The 16,912-nt window shown below is 52.0% G+C and overlaps 1 protein-coding gene across 1 annotated transcript in view; it reads right to left on the bottom strand.

The window, feature by feature from the left end:
• DLGAP2 (DLG associated protein 2) overlaps positions 1-11,072 on the bottom strand; it is a 144,885-nt gene extending 133,813 nt beyond the window's left edge. The window contains exon 1 of the mRNA XM_032593031.1: positions 11,011-11,072. The gene's annotated coding sequence lies outside the window, so the exon portion shown is untranslated. The remainder of the gene's footprint in view (positions 1-11,010) is intronic.
• Between the last annotated feature and the right edge of the window lie 5,840 nt (positions 11,073-16,912).

Here is a 16,912-nt window from a genome sequence, read left to right as displayed (position 1 = left end):
TCCAGAACCCTCTCCCAGGAGGACTGCTCCACTGGACAGACAGCCCTGTGCTCTGTTGTCCGTTGTTCCTGGCCTGCAGTGTGGACGTTTTGTGACCATCTTTGCTTCGCTGCCAGATGTTGCCTGCGCTCAAGAGTATGTCCCGGGCTTCGGGACTCTGATTTCCTCATACCAGACGTGAAAGTATCAAGGCGCCAAGGCTTAAGAGAGGATCACCACACACTCATGGCTGAAGCAGAGACGCTTTCACCTCCGTCCCTAATACCTCTCGTAATTTATATCACAATTTGTGGGAACAGCGACATTTAATTTCATTGGTGACATCCTGCTTAGGAAATGACGTCAAATAAATAACTTTGATTACATTGTCGGGGTGAGTATAATACGATTCCTGGGTTACTTTTGAGTTTGGAGGGTGTTATTTTGTTATGACATTCTGTGTATAAGCGCATAGTCCTCTCCTATAATGTAACCATGTGTTTGGCGTCTGTTTGCGAGCAGCTGGCCGTCCGCTACACGTGTAACGAGTTTTTCTGCGGTGTCTGGACCCAGTGCTCTTCCCACTGGGAGCCTGGGGACCACCGGGTGCGTGCGTGAGTCTGGGGCCTCTGCCCTGCCTGCGTGGGCTGGCACCAAACAGGTCTGAGGGGCCCTGATGCAAGGGAGCTGCCTACAATGTCATTAGCTAAACATTTAATGCAAATTATAGCCAGTACTCATTTTATATCAAATTTATGATTTGAAACATTCATGTTTTTTATTCTACCCCAGTAAGACTTGGGCCACATCGCTTCTGTTTTTACTACTAAACAGATTTCGAGGTCCTGTTCTGCCTGTGGACACACTGCCGTGACCACGGCCATCCTCTCCATGGAAGGTCTGTGTCCACATGGACATGTATGTTTCAGTTCCACATCGCAGTGAAGAGGGCACACTTGTACGTGAGGAGGGCTGGGCCCTGAATTAACTGGTGGCCTGGGTAACAGGTGCAGAGAGGACGAATAAGTGTGGAGGAGGCTTCTACAGATTAAAGGGGAGAACTCCTCTTGCTGACATCAGAAAGGTGTGCAGGTCTCCAGAGAAGACGTCCAGATGGCCAACGCACAGATGAAAAGATGTTTAACATCACTCACCATCAGGGAAATGCAAATCAAAACCACAACGAGACATCACCTCACACATGTCAGAACGGCTAAAATCAACAACACAACTGGTGAGGATGTGGAGAAAGGGGAACCCTCTTACACCGTTGCTGGGAATGCAGACTGGTGCAGCCACTCTGGAAACAGTGTGGAGGTTCCTCAAAAAGTTAAAGATAGAGCTAACCTATGACCCAGCAATTGCACTACTAGGGATTTATCCAAAGACTACAAAATACTGATTCAAAGGCATACATGCACCCTGATGTTTACAGCAGCATTATCTACAGTAGCCAATGGAAAGAACCCAAGTGTCCACTGACTGATGAATGGCTAAAGAAAATGTGGTGCACATACAACGGAATACTACTCAGCCATCCAAAAGAATGAAGTCTTGCCATTTGCAAGGACATCTAGAGAGTATTATGCTAAGTGAAGTAAGTCAGAAAAGACAAATACCACAGGATTTCACTCACACGAGAAATTTAAGAAAAAACCAGCAAAGGGGAAAAAAGAGAAGAGAGGCAAACCAAGAAACAGACTCTTAGCTACAGAGAACACACTGATGTTGTATCACCAGAGGGAGGTTGGTGGGGGGGATGGGGGATATAGGTGATGGGGATTAAGGAGTGCAGTTGAGGGGAGCCCGGTGGCCCAGGCAGCTGAGCGTCCGACTTCGGCTCAGGTCATGATCTCACGGTTCGTGGGTTCGAGCCCCGCGTCGGGCTCTGTGCCGACAGCTCGGAGCCTGGAGCCTGCTTCGGATCCTGTGTCTCCCTCTCTCTCTGCCCCTCCCCTGCTCACGCTCTGTCTCTCTCAAAAATAAATAAACATTAAAAAAATAGGAGTGCACTTGCTCTGATGAGCACTGGCTGATCTACAGAAGGGACGAATCACTGTATGTACACCCGACTCAAATACAATACCGTAGTGGCATTAACATAAAAACGTAATAAAACGGAGTGCAGGCCGGTTAAGCAAATGGACATACGCTCACGTGCGTGCTAGCCCGTGCTTATTCGAAGTGCAATTTGTTACTATTTGCCTAACACTGAATTCCATCTCAGGTGTCAAAGGCACAGTATGCCTTTTGCTCGAGCGCTCGGTATACGGGGCCAGACATGAGGTCTGTGACACATGGGGTCCTCCTCAGGGAAGCGGGACCCAAGCTGCGGGACGACCTCACCAGGCTCGGCTCCGTTCGGACAGAGTGGCTGCTCCTCACCTGCACAGAGACTGACAATCAGGCAGCTTGGCCAGGAGACCGACCCTGTCGCCCGAGGGGCAGGGAGCGTGGGCAGCAGGTGCTTGGAGACAGTCCCTTCCTGTCCCACGTCTCCCGCACTTCTCTGTCCTCTGAGCTGCCAAGCGGCTGGCACCCCCTCACTCTTGAAGCCACCACCACAACCATCCGGAGTTGGTAAAATACCCTGAACCTCGTGCATCCTCTACTTCTCCTCTTTCTCACACTGCCAGGTTCCCCAGCTGCCTAACATTTGGTCAGGCGACCCCCGACAGCGGACCTTTCATACACTGGGTCCCGGAAGCCGTGCTTCACCAGCGCAGGCTAACCTCCACGGGAACCAGGGAGATTCTGCCGTTCTCCAGACCAGCCCGCCCCACTGCCACCGGGTTCTCCCACCCAAGGACTCACCCCTCCTGGAAGCTCCTTCCCTTCGGTCCCCAGCACGTTTCCAGCACGCAAGCACTCCTAGGCGACACGTGCACTCGAAGAGGCAAACCCTTCCACCCGAAGAAAGCCTTCAGAATCTAAAAACAATCCCAGAAGTCCACGTCTCTGTCACTGAAACTTGCAAATGAATTTAGTACTCGTGGAAATCCTGTTCTGAAATGGCAGGAAGGAAAGCCCGGGGCCTGCCTGGAGCGTCTCGCCCGTCCTCCCTGTGTGTGATCCCTGCGTCCCCCGGATTCCCCAAAATCATTCTTTAATACCCGGGTTTGGTTTAATAGCAATGAACATTGCAATAATAAGAATTATGGTAGAAGCTAATATTCATCAAACACTTACTGTGATAAATCTTGCTAAGGTCATCAGATTGAATCTTTACCATCTTTTAATCTGTTATGAGGTAGGAAATAGTCTTACTAGCTGCCCCTTTTCTTTAAAAAATAAACAAACAAGTATTTAAGGGATCAAAGTCACAGGGAAATGAGGCGAATTGCCTGGGCACTGGGGTCGGCCCTCAGAGCCTGCCTCGGTATCCCTGCCCCACACGGCCTCTCGTTCCCAAACACTACATGTGGCACAAACGTAACTTGCTCTCTTTCTACCACCCTGGTTTTATGCAAGACAGTCTTTCGGTGGCTGAACTTTTTGTAAAAAAAGTTTTGTAAAAACAAGATGTTTTCTACTGGAACCTAATACACACACACACACACACACACACACACACACACACACACACACACACACAGTTTCCTTAAGTGATAGTTGCCCTTATTGTGTGTGATGTGTGTTGATTCTGTTCATTCTACACGTTCCATACATTCCTGTTCCTTTTTCTTTTTCGGTTAAAAATTACCGACAAGGGGCACCTGGGGGGCTTAGTCGGTTGAGCGTCCGACTTCGGCTCAGGTCACGATCTCACTGTCCGTAAGTTCGAGCCCCACGTCGGGCTCTGCTGACAGCTCGGAGCCTGGAGCCTGCTTCGGATTCTATGTCTCCCCCTCTCTCTGTCCCATCCCCACTCATGCTCTGTCTCTCAAAAATAAATAAACATTAAAAAAAATTAAAAATTGCCAGTGCACTTGAATTCATGGCCTATCAGCTCATTGCAAGCCACCGTTTAAAAACCAGTGTCGTGTCAATATAGATGAGGAGACAGAGGAAATGAAGCGAAAATCTCTCACTGAATTAGGAAAAGGTCAGATGAGCCACACCTTCCTTCATTAAACAACACGTGTGCCACCTTATCTCTGCCCTCCTGATCTATTTCCACCCACGACCACTTCACTTGGTGCGAGGCCATCACACATGGATTTTAGACGTGGCTGGCCCGAGGTGCTATTATGGAGAAAGTGGTGTCTCGGAAGGCACAGCTCTGAAAGGTGAGCTGAAGGCTTCTGCGTGTTGTTGCTTCCATTCGCAAGTGTGTGCACACGTGTGAGCATGTGTGTGTGTGTGTGTGCAAATACACGTATGCAAGTAGCTCGCTTCCTCAGGGATTCTCTGCGGGAGGGACCTGCTGGGCAGGCTGTGGCAGAGCCTCAGGGAGGGAGGTGGGGGGCTGGCCCCCCATGAGTCTGGAGGTCCAGACGGGGGTGGAGGGGACCCCCACGAGTCCAGCCGGGTGTCCGGAAGCGAGGTCCCTGTGGGGGGCGTGGGCGGGGCTGCTGTCCACCCTGGCTGTCTCTGCACCTCCGGCTGGGCGCCAGCCCCCTCTCCTCCCTCACATCCCCGGTCCCTGGTGCCCACCACACGTGCTTCTGGGGATCATGAGGCCAGAGCCCAACATGATTCTGCTTTTGCCATTAGCCTCATGTTTGGATGCTTATTTTATTTAGGAGTTCATCTAGCTACTTTTTGATTAGTACTTTGTGGGATTTTTTTTTAAATGACTTCAAAGCTAAAATAGAATCTTGTGAGTGAAGTGTGTTCTTGTTTTCTAATAGAAACCCCCGGTTTCAGGGCAGTGCAGGGGCAGGACAGCGGTTCCCAGGGAGGGAGGCTGGGCCCCCAGGCGGCATCTGGCGATGGCTGCAGAGAGCATCTTGGATGGCCACACATGAGCCTGGGCGTGTGTGGGGCGTCTCGTGTGCAGGGATGCAGATGCTGGGACACAGCGGCCTCCCCGCGGGGGACAGCGTCTTCCTGGTCTGGGTGACATCGTCTCAACGGCCGTGGGCACGTCGCGACCCTCAGGCCCTCTGAGGCCGTAAGGCCGGGGACAGCGTCTTCCTGGTGTGTGTGAGCACTTACACACCGTGCGCCCTGCTGAGTGCAGTGCATCTCTGCGGGATGGACACCCGACCTCACAGCTGTGCTTCACTGACTCTCGCCTTCCAGAAGGAGCCCCACCCGCACAGGCCGGCGCTGGGATCCTAATCAGGGCACACTTTTTCTACACGGGTTCTTTAACTACCCGTTCACACGCTGATGTGTTTTATGCCCCAAGGGCGGCTGTCGGATTTCCAAGTCAGGGTCGACAGTGGGCTCACGCTTTGCTCCGGACCAGGAGGGCTGAGTGGCAGGTGCACGCGCGGCCTGTCCTCCGGTGGCCCTGCCCCACACGGCTGCTGAGCTCAGGCCTGGCTGCGTGGCTTCTCTCTCACCTTCTTCACCCTCCTGTCTGGTTCTTCGCTCTGCACTAGTTTGACACCTGTTGCATTTTTAGGGAACGTTGTCAGTGCCTCTCTAGCTGTACTGAACTCACTTTCTTTAGCCTATACACCAGCCTGGTTTGTTTTTTTCTAACTCCTCCACCGGGTGGAACTAAGTCAGGGAGCTTGGTGGTCGTCTGCGTGGACGTGGGAGCACCCTACGGAGCAGAAAACACTGAACTTTGTCACCTGAATGGATGGATGAATGAATGAATGAATGAATGAATGAAGGCTGCTACAGTCTGAATGTCTGCATCCCCCAAAATGTATACATTGATGGCATTGGGAGGGGGGTCCTTGAGGCGGTGGTTAGCTCATGAGAGATTAATGCCCTTATATAAGAGACCCCAGAAAGCCCCCTCACCCCCCCCGGGTAGGGACTCACAGGAAGACGGAGTCTATGAGCCAGGAAGGACCCTCACCAGACCCCAAATCCCCAGCACCTTGATCTGGGACTTCAGCCTCCAGAGCAGGGAGATATAAATGCTGCTGTTTACAAGCCACACAGTCCGCGGTCTTTTGTTACCGTGGCCTGAACAAGCTAGGACAAAGGCATGTGTGCACGGAAGCATGAATGAGTCAATAAAGATTTACTGCTTGAGGAAGGGGGCTGGCCCGGGGAAAAGATACTGTAATTCACTTGGTAACAACCAGGCTCGGAAAGTGCGCAAGTTAAAAATTGATATTTAGGGGAAAAGCTAGGGAATGCGATTCAGAAATTTAGATGTAAATTCCTAACATCCTAATTTCCACAAATAATAAATATTAGCAATTTTAAAACTAATTTTGATTTCTTTGTATAGAAATAAAGTTTTAACATGAAATGGTTATATAGTTTTTTGGAATGCTCCCTTGACTGATGTTTAACCTTTCCCCCTGTCCTGCCGCATGTGATGGTAACTGTGGATGTCACACCCTGGGGAGGATTCTTGCCCCTGTGGCCTCTGGGCTCCCACGGGTACTGGTGCGTGGGGGTGAAGGACAAGGGGAGGACAGGGAAGGATGGAAAGAGGGCTTCACAGCGCTTAGGGTGCAGCAAATGAACACACTGTCACTGCACAGAAACATGGCACCATTTCCACTATTTCTAGAAACTTCTAGGAACTTCCCTTAAGGAAATAAGTGTGGCTGTCCATCCAGTTACAAAGCTACATGTCTACAAGATGACCAGGGGTGTTTATAAAAGGACACAAAATATAAATCTCTAAAAAGGGAGTTTTTTTTTAAAAAAAAAAAACATTTTCCTTTAGAAAGAGAGAGCAAGCATGTAAGTGGGGGAGGGGCAGAGAGCGAGAGAGGGAGAGAGAGAATCCCTAGCAGTCTCTGTGATGTCACTGTAGAGCCCGACCCGGGGCTCCCTCCCATGACCCTGACATCATGACCGGAGCCAAAATCCAGAGTAGGACGCTCAACCAACTGAGCCACCCGGGCGCCCCATCTAAAAAGGGAGTTCCTTGAAAATAAGTTTTGTGTAATTAAGTACTGTGTGACGTGCATGTGGTTAAATGGTGTGCAGACCAGAAATGATAACGGGGGTGTGGCACTAGACAAGAATATATGCCCACATATGCACCTGCCCCATAGAAGGCTGTGTCGGTAATTATTGCTTCAACATTCAAGTACTTTTTTAAATTGCGGAGTCCACCCCTTTTCCTTGTGTTGTGTCTCATATAATATGTACCTACTCTTCTTTGATCATTTAATCTCGCCTTTTAAAAAAAATTTCACTTTGCAGCTGACTTACCAGCGTAAAATCTAGGCCAATATTGCAGTCCTCATAAATGCTTATAAACTGGCAACTCTCCACATCTGATTTAAATATAACGTTCAAGAGAACGGTGTCACAAAAATGACCGGCAGAGAGAGCAAGCTGATCTCAGTGTGTCTGAAGGTCTTCCCTCAGACCCTTTCCCTGGGAGAAGTGGGCTCTTCTCTTGTAGTCATTGAGAAGGTGCTAAATCAATTCACTTTTACCGCTGACTTCAGATTAATTCTAAAGCAACCTGCTTTATCTTCCTACTTCCATACGCTGCATTATGTGAGCTCTGCAGCACGCATGCACCCTTAATGGGGCTCAGGAGGAGCCGGAGCCGATTCTCCTATTTCTTTACCAAATTGTCTGTCACGAAGGACAATTTTGGGATTTGCAATGAGTACTGCTCACCCCTCCTGTAACCTCACCGCTGTACGGATGTAGCCCGAGCTGCCCTGAGGAGCGGCCACACATTTCGGAAACGATACGTCCTCCTTCCACAGCCACGGCCGTTAACGTGGATGTGGGGCAGGAGGATGGGAGAGCCGTGCATTCAAGACAGAAGACCTGTAAAGACCCATCCGCTTCAGGGGCTACAGGCAGAGGGGATTTGAAAAAAAGAAAAAGTCCACGAGTTGGCATTTGTTCCTGATTAGCGACTCTAGCAGCAGTGGGAACGTGACTCAGCCCTCCCCCCCTTCCTCCCACTGAGCCGCCCTAGCTGCCTTCCTTGCTGTCGAGTAGAGTATCGTTTGTGCCCTTGACACCAGCGTTCCCTGCCCCGGGCCACACTCGAGTCACGCAGGGAACCCTCAGAGGCAACCACGCATCGGAACGTCCCGGCGTGGGACCGGGTCTCCATATTTCTAAATACTCCCCAGGTGGCTCCGGCTAGTGAGAACCACGGTGGACACCCAGTGTTTCGGTGAACGGGCTGAGAAGGATGGCCGGACCCACTGGTGCATGTCCCCGACCGGGGCCACCTCCGCGTGCGTCCAAGTCACGCCACGCCTGCTCGTTCAGCACCACGCGTGGGAAAACTGGATGTGTGTCTGCGAGCTCCTTGTGGCCGACGCTCCCCAGATCCTCATCTTTCTTTCCGCCTCTAAAATCCAACTGTCTTGACATGCTTGTAATCGTCATCCCCTCACGGCCAGACCACACAAGCAGCTCACCAAACACTTTCTGTCCCTAAACAGTACGGAGGTTCCTCAGAACAAACTTAGGATCCAGCAATTCTAAAAGACAAAGGCAAGGTCCTGAAGAGAGTCTGTGCGTCTGACAGCATTACGCATCGTGGCCTAGAGGTGGAGGTAACACACGTGTCCATTAAGGGATGAAGGGGCAGACTGGATGTGGTCGATTCATACGACGGAGTATTACGCAGCCTTAACAAGGAGGGAAGTTCCGTCACGTGCTATGATATGGCCGAATCCTGAGGGCATTCTACAGAGTGAAAGAAGTCAGTCACAGAGCAACAGATACTGCATGACCCCGCTCGGACCGGGAATCTAAAATAGTCAAACTCACAGAAGCAGAGAGGAGGATGGGGTGGGGGGGGGGGGCGGGAAGTACCTGCTCCTGGGTGCGGAGTTGGGTTTGGGAAGATGGAAAGAGATCTGGGGACGGGTGACAATCACCCTGTTGGGTGACTGTGAATGTATTCCACGTCCCCGAACACACACATTGAAAAGGGTCAAAATGATGAATTTTACGCTGTGCATATTTTACCAACACGACAAAATACCTTGTGTCTGTACAATGCAGCCCATGTCATGCTGCCAGTGAGACGCTCTGACCCCTTCAATCCCTGTACTTACCTCTCCACACTCCGTTCGCGTGACCAGGAACATATTTAAACTCCCCGTCTGGGACTCGGCAGTAAGAACACGGTGGGACCTGTGCTTCCAATGTGATCCCCACAAGCTTTTGGCTTCGTGCCGCTGCCTGGTCATCTACGCCCCTCCGGGACGCTGTCCCGTGTTACACAAGGCCCAGCGTGCCGTGATTTAGCCGAGAAAAGGCGTCTCCCCCAAGGTGGACCAGCTCTCAGGGATGCGCCCTGGCTCTCCCCTGAGTTCCTCCTGGCTGCTGACTGTCGGCACCAAATCCCTGCCGGCCACAAAATGTGGCTTAAAGACGCACACCCCTCCTCTGTTCTGGCCCATGTCCCCTGTTCTGAGGCGGTCACAGAAAGGAACCGGCACCACAGGCACATGGTGATCTAAAGACGTCCAGACACAGCACGAGTGCAGGTGAACCGCCAAAGTCCCAGTGACACAACAGTTGACGGAATCGTACATTCACCGGACGCCTCTTTAGACCTGCTTCCTGGTGATTGCTCGGGGTGACGGAGAGCGCCACCGAGTGGAACAAAAAATAACGCACGCCCATCCACATGAGCCAGTTCGCTCTCTAGTAAGAAGTAAAGATAACCTGGTTTGCATATTTCTGAGTAAAGAAAGGCTTGTTTAGAACGGCAAGTTAGAAGTAAATTTTGAACTTGATCACAGTGGAAAACAGTTACTCTTCTACAACTAAATCTGTACTTATAATCTCATTGAAAAGAAAGTTTTGTTTTGCTTCTGATTTTCTTTACAATTTTCTTTTAATACTTATTATTGAGAGAGAGAGACAGAGTGCGACCAGGGAAGGGGCACGGAGAGAGGGAGACGCAGAACCGGGAGCAGGCTCCAGGCTCTGAGCTGTTGGCACAGAGCCCGACGCGGGGCTCGAACGCACGGATCGCGAGATCGTGACTTGAGCCACAGTCGGACATTTAACCGACTGGGCCACCCAGGCGCCCCTAATTTTCTTTAAAAGAAATCACAGCTTTATACAAATGGCCTCTTTGACTTTCCAATATTATTCTTTAAGCCAATCAAATGGGCAATAGATTCACTGGCTAAAGGTCTGAAATAAATTAGGAAAAATTCAAATTCAAGCCTAAACCATCCTTATGTTCCATAATTCAGCCCCGAGGGCTGTGACAGCCCAGGACCGTCGGTGACCTGGGAGAACAGCTTGGCATCTTTTAGGCCATCGCACAGCGTGGGGCAGACAGCATGGAGCCACGGGTAGGGCGTATTTTCTCAGTTGCTGTTGGATGTTGAATTTATTCAACACTCCACATGTCTTACAGAAATACTGGCCCCTTTTCATGTAAGCATGATCCACGTCAAGTGAAGATGGCCAAAAAGAGCACTGGCTCGATTGTGTCTGTGATGTGGCATAAAAAGAAAATCTCCACAGGAAATACGCTGTGACGGTAATTTGGAGCTTACGGGCAAGAGGGCACGTGCCACGCTCAGCATCCACACCCCGGTGCGCACTGGGCTGGCCCGCAGTAATCTGCTGTCTCAAGTCGGGTGAAAGAGCTCGTAAGAACCATAAATGAGGAGCTCTTCCCTTCCTCAGATCCACTGAGAGCAAGTTTTAGTCACAAGGGAGCAAAGGCGAGAGGTGCCATCTCACACACGTATCAATGATGCCAACAGCTTGATGATTATTAATAATTGTTAGCTGCCTCAGCGATTCATCTGTGGTGATTTGGAGCCAACGTGTTCTCACCAACAGCTTCTATAATGTTTACAAACTATTTAAAATGTTCACCACATCTTACTCCGTTCTTGAAATTAGGACGCGCAAAGTCACACGTTTGCTTAACCCGTTTTTGCGGTGGGGATCCCGTCTGTGAGGTGCAGAGCGCCACCCGGCCCGGGGCGTGCCCGCCGTGTCTGATCTGTGCAGTCACCGGGGCCGAGCTGTGTACTCTACCTAGATCCTCCTCTGCTGGCCCCGGAAAGCTGATGCCCGGCTGGACCAGGTCCCCGCCCTCTTCCTCTGCAAGAGAGAGAGAGAGTCACTCTTTAATACATTTCAGGAGTGGATGGCAGTTAGCTCAGCGCGTCCCCAACACGCCGCACCCCCAATGCCCAAACACGAGAGATTCGCGCCTCTTTGCTCCAAGGGCACTGCTCAGAGGTCCCTGCCAAGCTGTAACCTTGGCACGGGCGCCCCCTCTATGAACACAGCACTGGAACGTGGTGCATGGCTGTCCCGTGCAGGTGTCCACCCGGGCAGGGCGTCCGTGAGTCTCCGCTATACCTTGGGTTTAATAAATAACAGATAAGAAGTCTGAGCTCTTCTGCAGATTTATTAGACTTCGTCTGCAGAGTCGGCCACACTCTGCTTCCATCCCCCCCCCCCGCCACCTCCAGCCCCTTGAATCCTGGGTGAGCGTTGCACTGCCCAGGATGACACTACCTCTCTTGTCCATAAAGTTCTACACTGAGGCTCCTTCAGCAATATTCAAAGCCTGCAGTTACCGTGTTCACGCCTAACATTAGTTAATCTTAAGGTCGACATCCCAAACATGAAATCTGTCTCCTTCTGTTGGGAGAACACGTCAGGTCACCGGCACTGATGTTCAGTTGCTCAGTGGCATATACTGCAAAAGCAGACAGCATGTGCCTGCAGTGACATCATCACGTGGGGGTAAAAGGTCTTGGGGGTCATCTAGCACTGCCCTTCCTGCCCAGATGGGATGGCAGGGCCAGGGAGATGCAGGGACCTGGGTTCTTTACCCAGCTGGCCCCTGGGGCACCGGATTAGAGCAGTCTGCTGCCCTAGCCTCCACCCGGACCCCCACACCCAGTCAGAGGTGAGAGGCATAGCTGGCTAATCTCCATACGGAGACAGGCAGCTTCAGGCAAGGGCTCTTCTGGGCATACGTTACGTATGTAGTAAATACATACTTTGGCATGTGTCCCATAAATATAATTTTTTCCACGTGCACTTATGCAGGCTTCCGGTGTTCATAAGTTTTAAGGCAAATAAATATCCCACGCTTAGATCCTGCTAGCAATATTAAATATGGTTAACCATGCTGTCGCCTGCAGAAGGGTTCATTCGGGTACATTGTGATCAAACCCACATGGGCTGTCACCATCTTCGGTTCAGCAAATCAGCATTTTCCGTACGTTTACGGGACGTTAAGAAAGGCAGATGCAAGGCTGGCAATGAGAGATGGTCCCGAGGCGACGGGCACTTCTCACGCAAGCCTGCGGTGGAATTTCATGTTATGGGATCTTCCGGCCGTTGCTTTAAAGGTGACATGTGTTATACTTTTGTACATGAGTGGTGTGTGAACTGGGTCAATCAAGTATTTACAAGACAGCTCGCTAAAGTCACTTAACGTGATTTGACCACGCCCCATTTTCCCACAGCAGCAGCGACTTTGCGCACTTTGCGGCTGTGTCTTCCTGCTCGTGACCGGTCTGCTCCAGAGCTGGCCCGTCAGATGAGCACGTTAGGTATAACATTAGACCAGACACGGCTGTGCTTTCGTCTCTTTAGAACTAGAATGCAACGGAACGCACACTTCTAATTAAATACGGTTGCCATGGCGACCGTGGTCGCGCAGCCCGGGCGGCCAACTTGGAAGCAGTCTGCATTAGTTGGGGAGGAATGGAATTAGGAGAATAAACCAAAACAGCCAGCCTCCGCCTGCAGACCTCGTTCGCCTTAGCTCAGACACACACGTACACAGCAGAAAGCAACACAGGGCAAGCTTCCGCAGAACGGACTGGAAGGGTGAGTGGACGCTGAGCCGGCTGTGGAAATCAAACGCACGAGAGGCCGGCCTGCAAACACACCAAGCACACGCAGGCCGCCGACAGAAAGCTCACACGGCACTCACAAAGCTTTAGCCGCAGCTGAACACGGGCCTGTCGCATTATTTCGAGAACATTCCCCGGATGACGGTGAGCGGGTTTGAAGGTCGGTCCTGACTTTTTTTTTTTTTAATATTTATTTATTTATTTATTTATTTATTTTTTTTTCAACGTTTATTTATTTTTGGGACAGAGAGAGACAGAGCATGAACGGGGGAGGGGCAGAGAGAGAGGGAGACACAGAATCAGAAACAGGCTCCAGGCTCTGAGCCATCAGCCCAGAGCCTGACGCGGGGCTCGAACTCCCGGACCGCGAGATCGTGACCTGGCTGAAGTCGGACGCTTAACCGACTGCGCCACCCAGGCGCGAGCATGAGCAGGGGAGGAACAGAGAGAGAGGGAGACACAGAATCTGAAGCGGGCTCCAGGCTCTGAGCTGTCGGCACAGAGACCGACTCGGGGCTCGAACTCACAGACCCCGAGATCACGACCTGAGCCGAAGTTGGACGCTTAACCGACTGAGCCACCCAGCGCCCCAGTCGGTCCTGACTTTCAAAGGTGGGAATGATTAACTGCCGATTTTGCCTCTGCTCTTGTCCTTTATCAGACCAAAACTGAACAAGGCCTAGAAGCAGGTTAACCAGGCGAACCCTTCACAGTTAGAAAACTAGGATATGGGTTGGGGGTAAATGCATTCAAGCTTTCTGGCTCTGGTTTGCCTCCTAGCTGATAAGGCTTCGCTTCAAGTGTGTGTGGGCACAAGCAGTGGCTCCGTCCCGCCTCGCCCAACCAGGCCTTGTCTTTCAGCTTAAATGTGTTTTCACCGTATCTGCACCATCTCCCAGCCGGAACCTGACCCAGACGGCAGTGCCGCGGAGATGCACGGGCAGTGCCTGTGTGCCCGCCGCCCTGCCGTCCCCAGCATCTACCCTGGGCGCCATCGGATGTGCGACGGACGAGCTAAGGGGGGCGGGCCACACCGTCCTGCTCGGACACCCGCTTTCACAGGCCTTGGCTTCGATCCCTGGGCCCGATCCAGGGACACCTGCATGCACATCCTCTCGGGGATCTTTCTTCTGGCCCCGTCCGTGCTCGGGAAGGGAACCCTCTGCCTCACCAATGTCACTAAGGCAAATGTCACCTGAGAAAGAAGCGTGGGCAGCGTGTTGGGCCAGCGGCTCTGCTTGCTCTGCACCGACCTTCCGAACCTGGTGGCCGTGGGCCGCCTTGGCCCAGCGTCCTGGCTTTGTGCCTCCCACGGCCAGGAGGGGCTGGAGCGGCACAGGCTGCGAGAGTGAGAGTGGTACTCAGTGCTAGAAACGAAATGCCCATCTGACATCAAGTGAAAACGTCCGTCGCGGTTTCTTAGCAAAAACAGAAATGTGCCACAGACTGAAAAGTTTTAGAAGCCCTCCACCGACATATTTACACGCACGTAATGAAGTCGGTCTTCACTGCCATGACCCCTGAAGGGACACCCCTAACTTGGGGCTGTGAGCCTACAACCTCTCTGACTAGACTCACCTCACAACTTATTTTTCTGTCATCCTGAAAATGACACCCAGATCAGTGCCATCTGACACGGGACCCAGTTTCTGCTGCGACCTTGGGGCGAATCGTAATCAGGCCTTTGTGTGACCCTGTGTCAGTCATGCTTCTCCAGAGCCAACACTTAATTCTACGTGCACGAGGCGTGTGTCTAAGATGAGCACCCGACGCACTTGGGTGCGGCCACTGACGCGACTCAGGCACGTTCCCTCACGTCTCTGGAATCACCTGCGGACAAGGGAGGGGTCTGAGATCATTGGGGGCGACACTCAGTAAAACACAGGGCATCATGGCCATTCCATCAGGCATCATGGCTTCTACCCCCCCAGTCACCGCAGGAGTGGTGTCAGCACCGTAAGACTCGCTGGAAGGGAAACTGAGGCAGCACAGCATCTGCCCACAGCCAGTCCTCACAAGCAAGGTCAACTGGTCGCAGCATGGACATTTTCCAATGAGGAACATGAGGCCCAGAGAGGCTGAGTACATGACCTGAGGACACACAGCCCCCGGCAGCCCCAAGTGGTTCTGCTCCCTCTGTCATGTCTCTGGGTCCCTTCATGCCTCCGCCATGACCTGTGTCTGATTCAGAGGGGCTTCTGCGCTGACCTTCCTCAAGAGGAAGCCCACTGTCTTGAACTGGTATTGAAATGAGGTAACCCCCCTGAACAAAGGGGCTGAAGAGGTGAGAGAGATGATTCTGGGCGGGTGAGGGACACTTAGGCTCAAGGGTGCCCAGGGAGACAAACTTCAAGAAGTCCAACATTCACGGAAGTCGGTGGACACCTGCTCATTTCTGCTATGATGGATGCAGAAATCGGGGTCTGGGGAGGGTGGGTGATGTCCCTGGAGAGTCCCGTTGAGCCCAGCCTCTGGCTCTGCAGTTCAGGGATCTCTCAGGCCGCGGCGTGGGGGCAGCTGGTTGGAGGCGTGAGCCATGAGTGACCCTTCATTTCATAAAGACCTGACCTGTGAATTCTTACTGCGAGGCTCAGAAAAGACACACGCGTTCAACCTCTGGGTTTTAAACCTGTGTAAGCACAGGTACAAATTACACCTTTGGGGAAGGGAATAGTTGTCTTTGAATCATGCTCACTTGGAATCTACAATAAGGAACAGGAAAGGCTTCAAAACAGTAGGTAGAAGGGAAAACAATGTTTGTATATGAAAAGGGAAATTGCTCATAAGAAAATATTGGATTTCTCCGCATAAAGGAATCCAATACTGCATTACCTCATAAACAACAAGGAAACAAAATGCCACGTTTTTATCCACTGTGCTTGGCACTCTGCCCCATCTCCCACTCCGTGCAGTGTGTGTGCGTGTGTGTGTGTGTGAGCCCTGCAGCTCCCCAGTGGCGGCGGGAGGGCAGACGTGTGTCCTGACCAAGCTGACAAAGGCCCAGAGCAGCGAAGCAACCCTCCTGTCCTCACCAGAACCGTGACTCCATGCTGCATGTTGGAGCACAGCCCTTTAGTGGGACAGCCCCATTCCCAAGTGTGACCCATGCAGAACCCCAAACTACAGAGCAGAACTGGGGTGGGAAGCACGTGAGGAGGGCTGTCCGCTTCTGAGCCCTCTGCGCTGACGCCCACGAGGCTCCTCTGCACAACCACAGGGTTGAAGGGCACATGTGGCAGCCAGACATTGGAAGCTGACTTCATCTAAGTGTCTGAAGAAGACATTCACTTTCTTTTACTGCAGGGGCAGGAGGCTTTGCTCTGATGGGAGTGGAATTGGAAGATGTGCTGTTATGTCTAGGTTTCAAACTCTGGCTCATGTCCCCAAAGGCCATGCATTGCCCCCACACTGTGCTCAGCTGACCCCAGGTCTTCCCTTGGGGTCAGCCCCACTACAGGGCTGTTCTGTTCCTTCTGCAGCCCAGGGGCCCATCCCAGCTCACAGAGGCCTTGTCCAAGTCATGGGGCGCCTTGCCCTCGGGTACTGCTGCCTCTGTCCATCCAGAGCCTGCAAACTTATGCCCTCTCACTGTCTGGCCCCCCTGCCTTCTCCACCCCACCAGCGTCAGCCTCCCTCCGGAACGCCACCCGCGCATTGATTAAGGGATGGGGACAGGCGAGGAGGCCGGCGGTCAAGTCAATGAGTCTCCCTGTGAAGCTGAGTTTCCTGGCCATGTGGCTGCGGTCAGGAAACTCCTCATAGACAGAAAGGGCACAGCACAGGGCCTCACAGAGTCACTGGTGTTACTGGCACGGGCGCAGTGACACCCCAGAGTGCGAGGCGGCCCCAGGCTTCAGGCATGACAATTGGCAGCTGCTTCTAGGACCCCGTGAGCTCCACTGAGAAAGTGAAGTAACCACAAAGTTCAGCAATCCAACAGTCCGCCCAGTTTCTAGAGTCTTCCAGTCTTTAAAAGTTTACTTTAAAAAAAGCATACTCAAGCCTACATTTTAGCCGTTTCCCTAATGACAGGATTTGAAGGCTGCTTAAATTAAGAA

The sequence above is a fragment of the Lynx canadensis genome, chromosome B1, assembly GCF_007474595.2.
Source record: "Lynx canadensis isolate LIC74 chromosome B1, mLynCan4.pri.v2, whole genome shotgun sequence".
NCBI classification, from domain to species: Eukaryota; Metazoa; Chordata; class Mammalia; order Carnivora; family Felidae; genus Lynx; species Lynx canadensis.
Note: the sequence above shows the minus strand (reverse complement) of the source record. Positions and strands in the feature narration are given on the sequence as shown.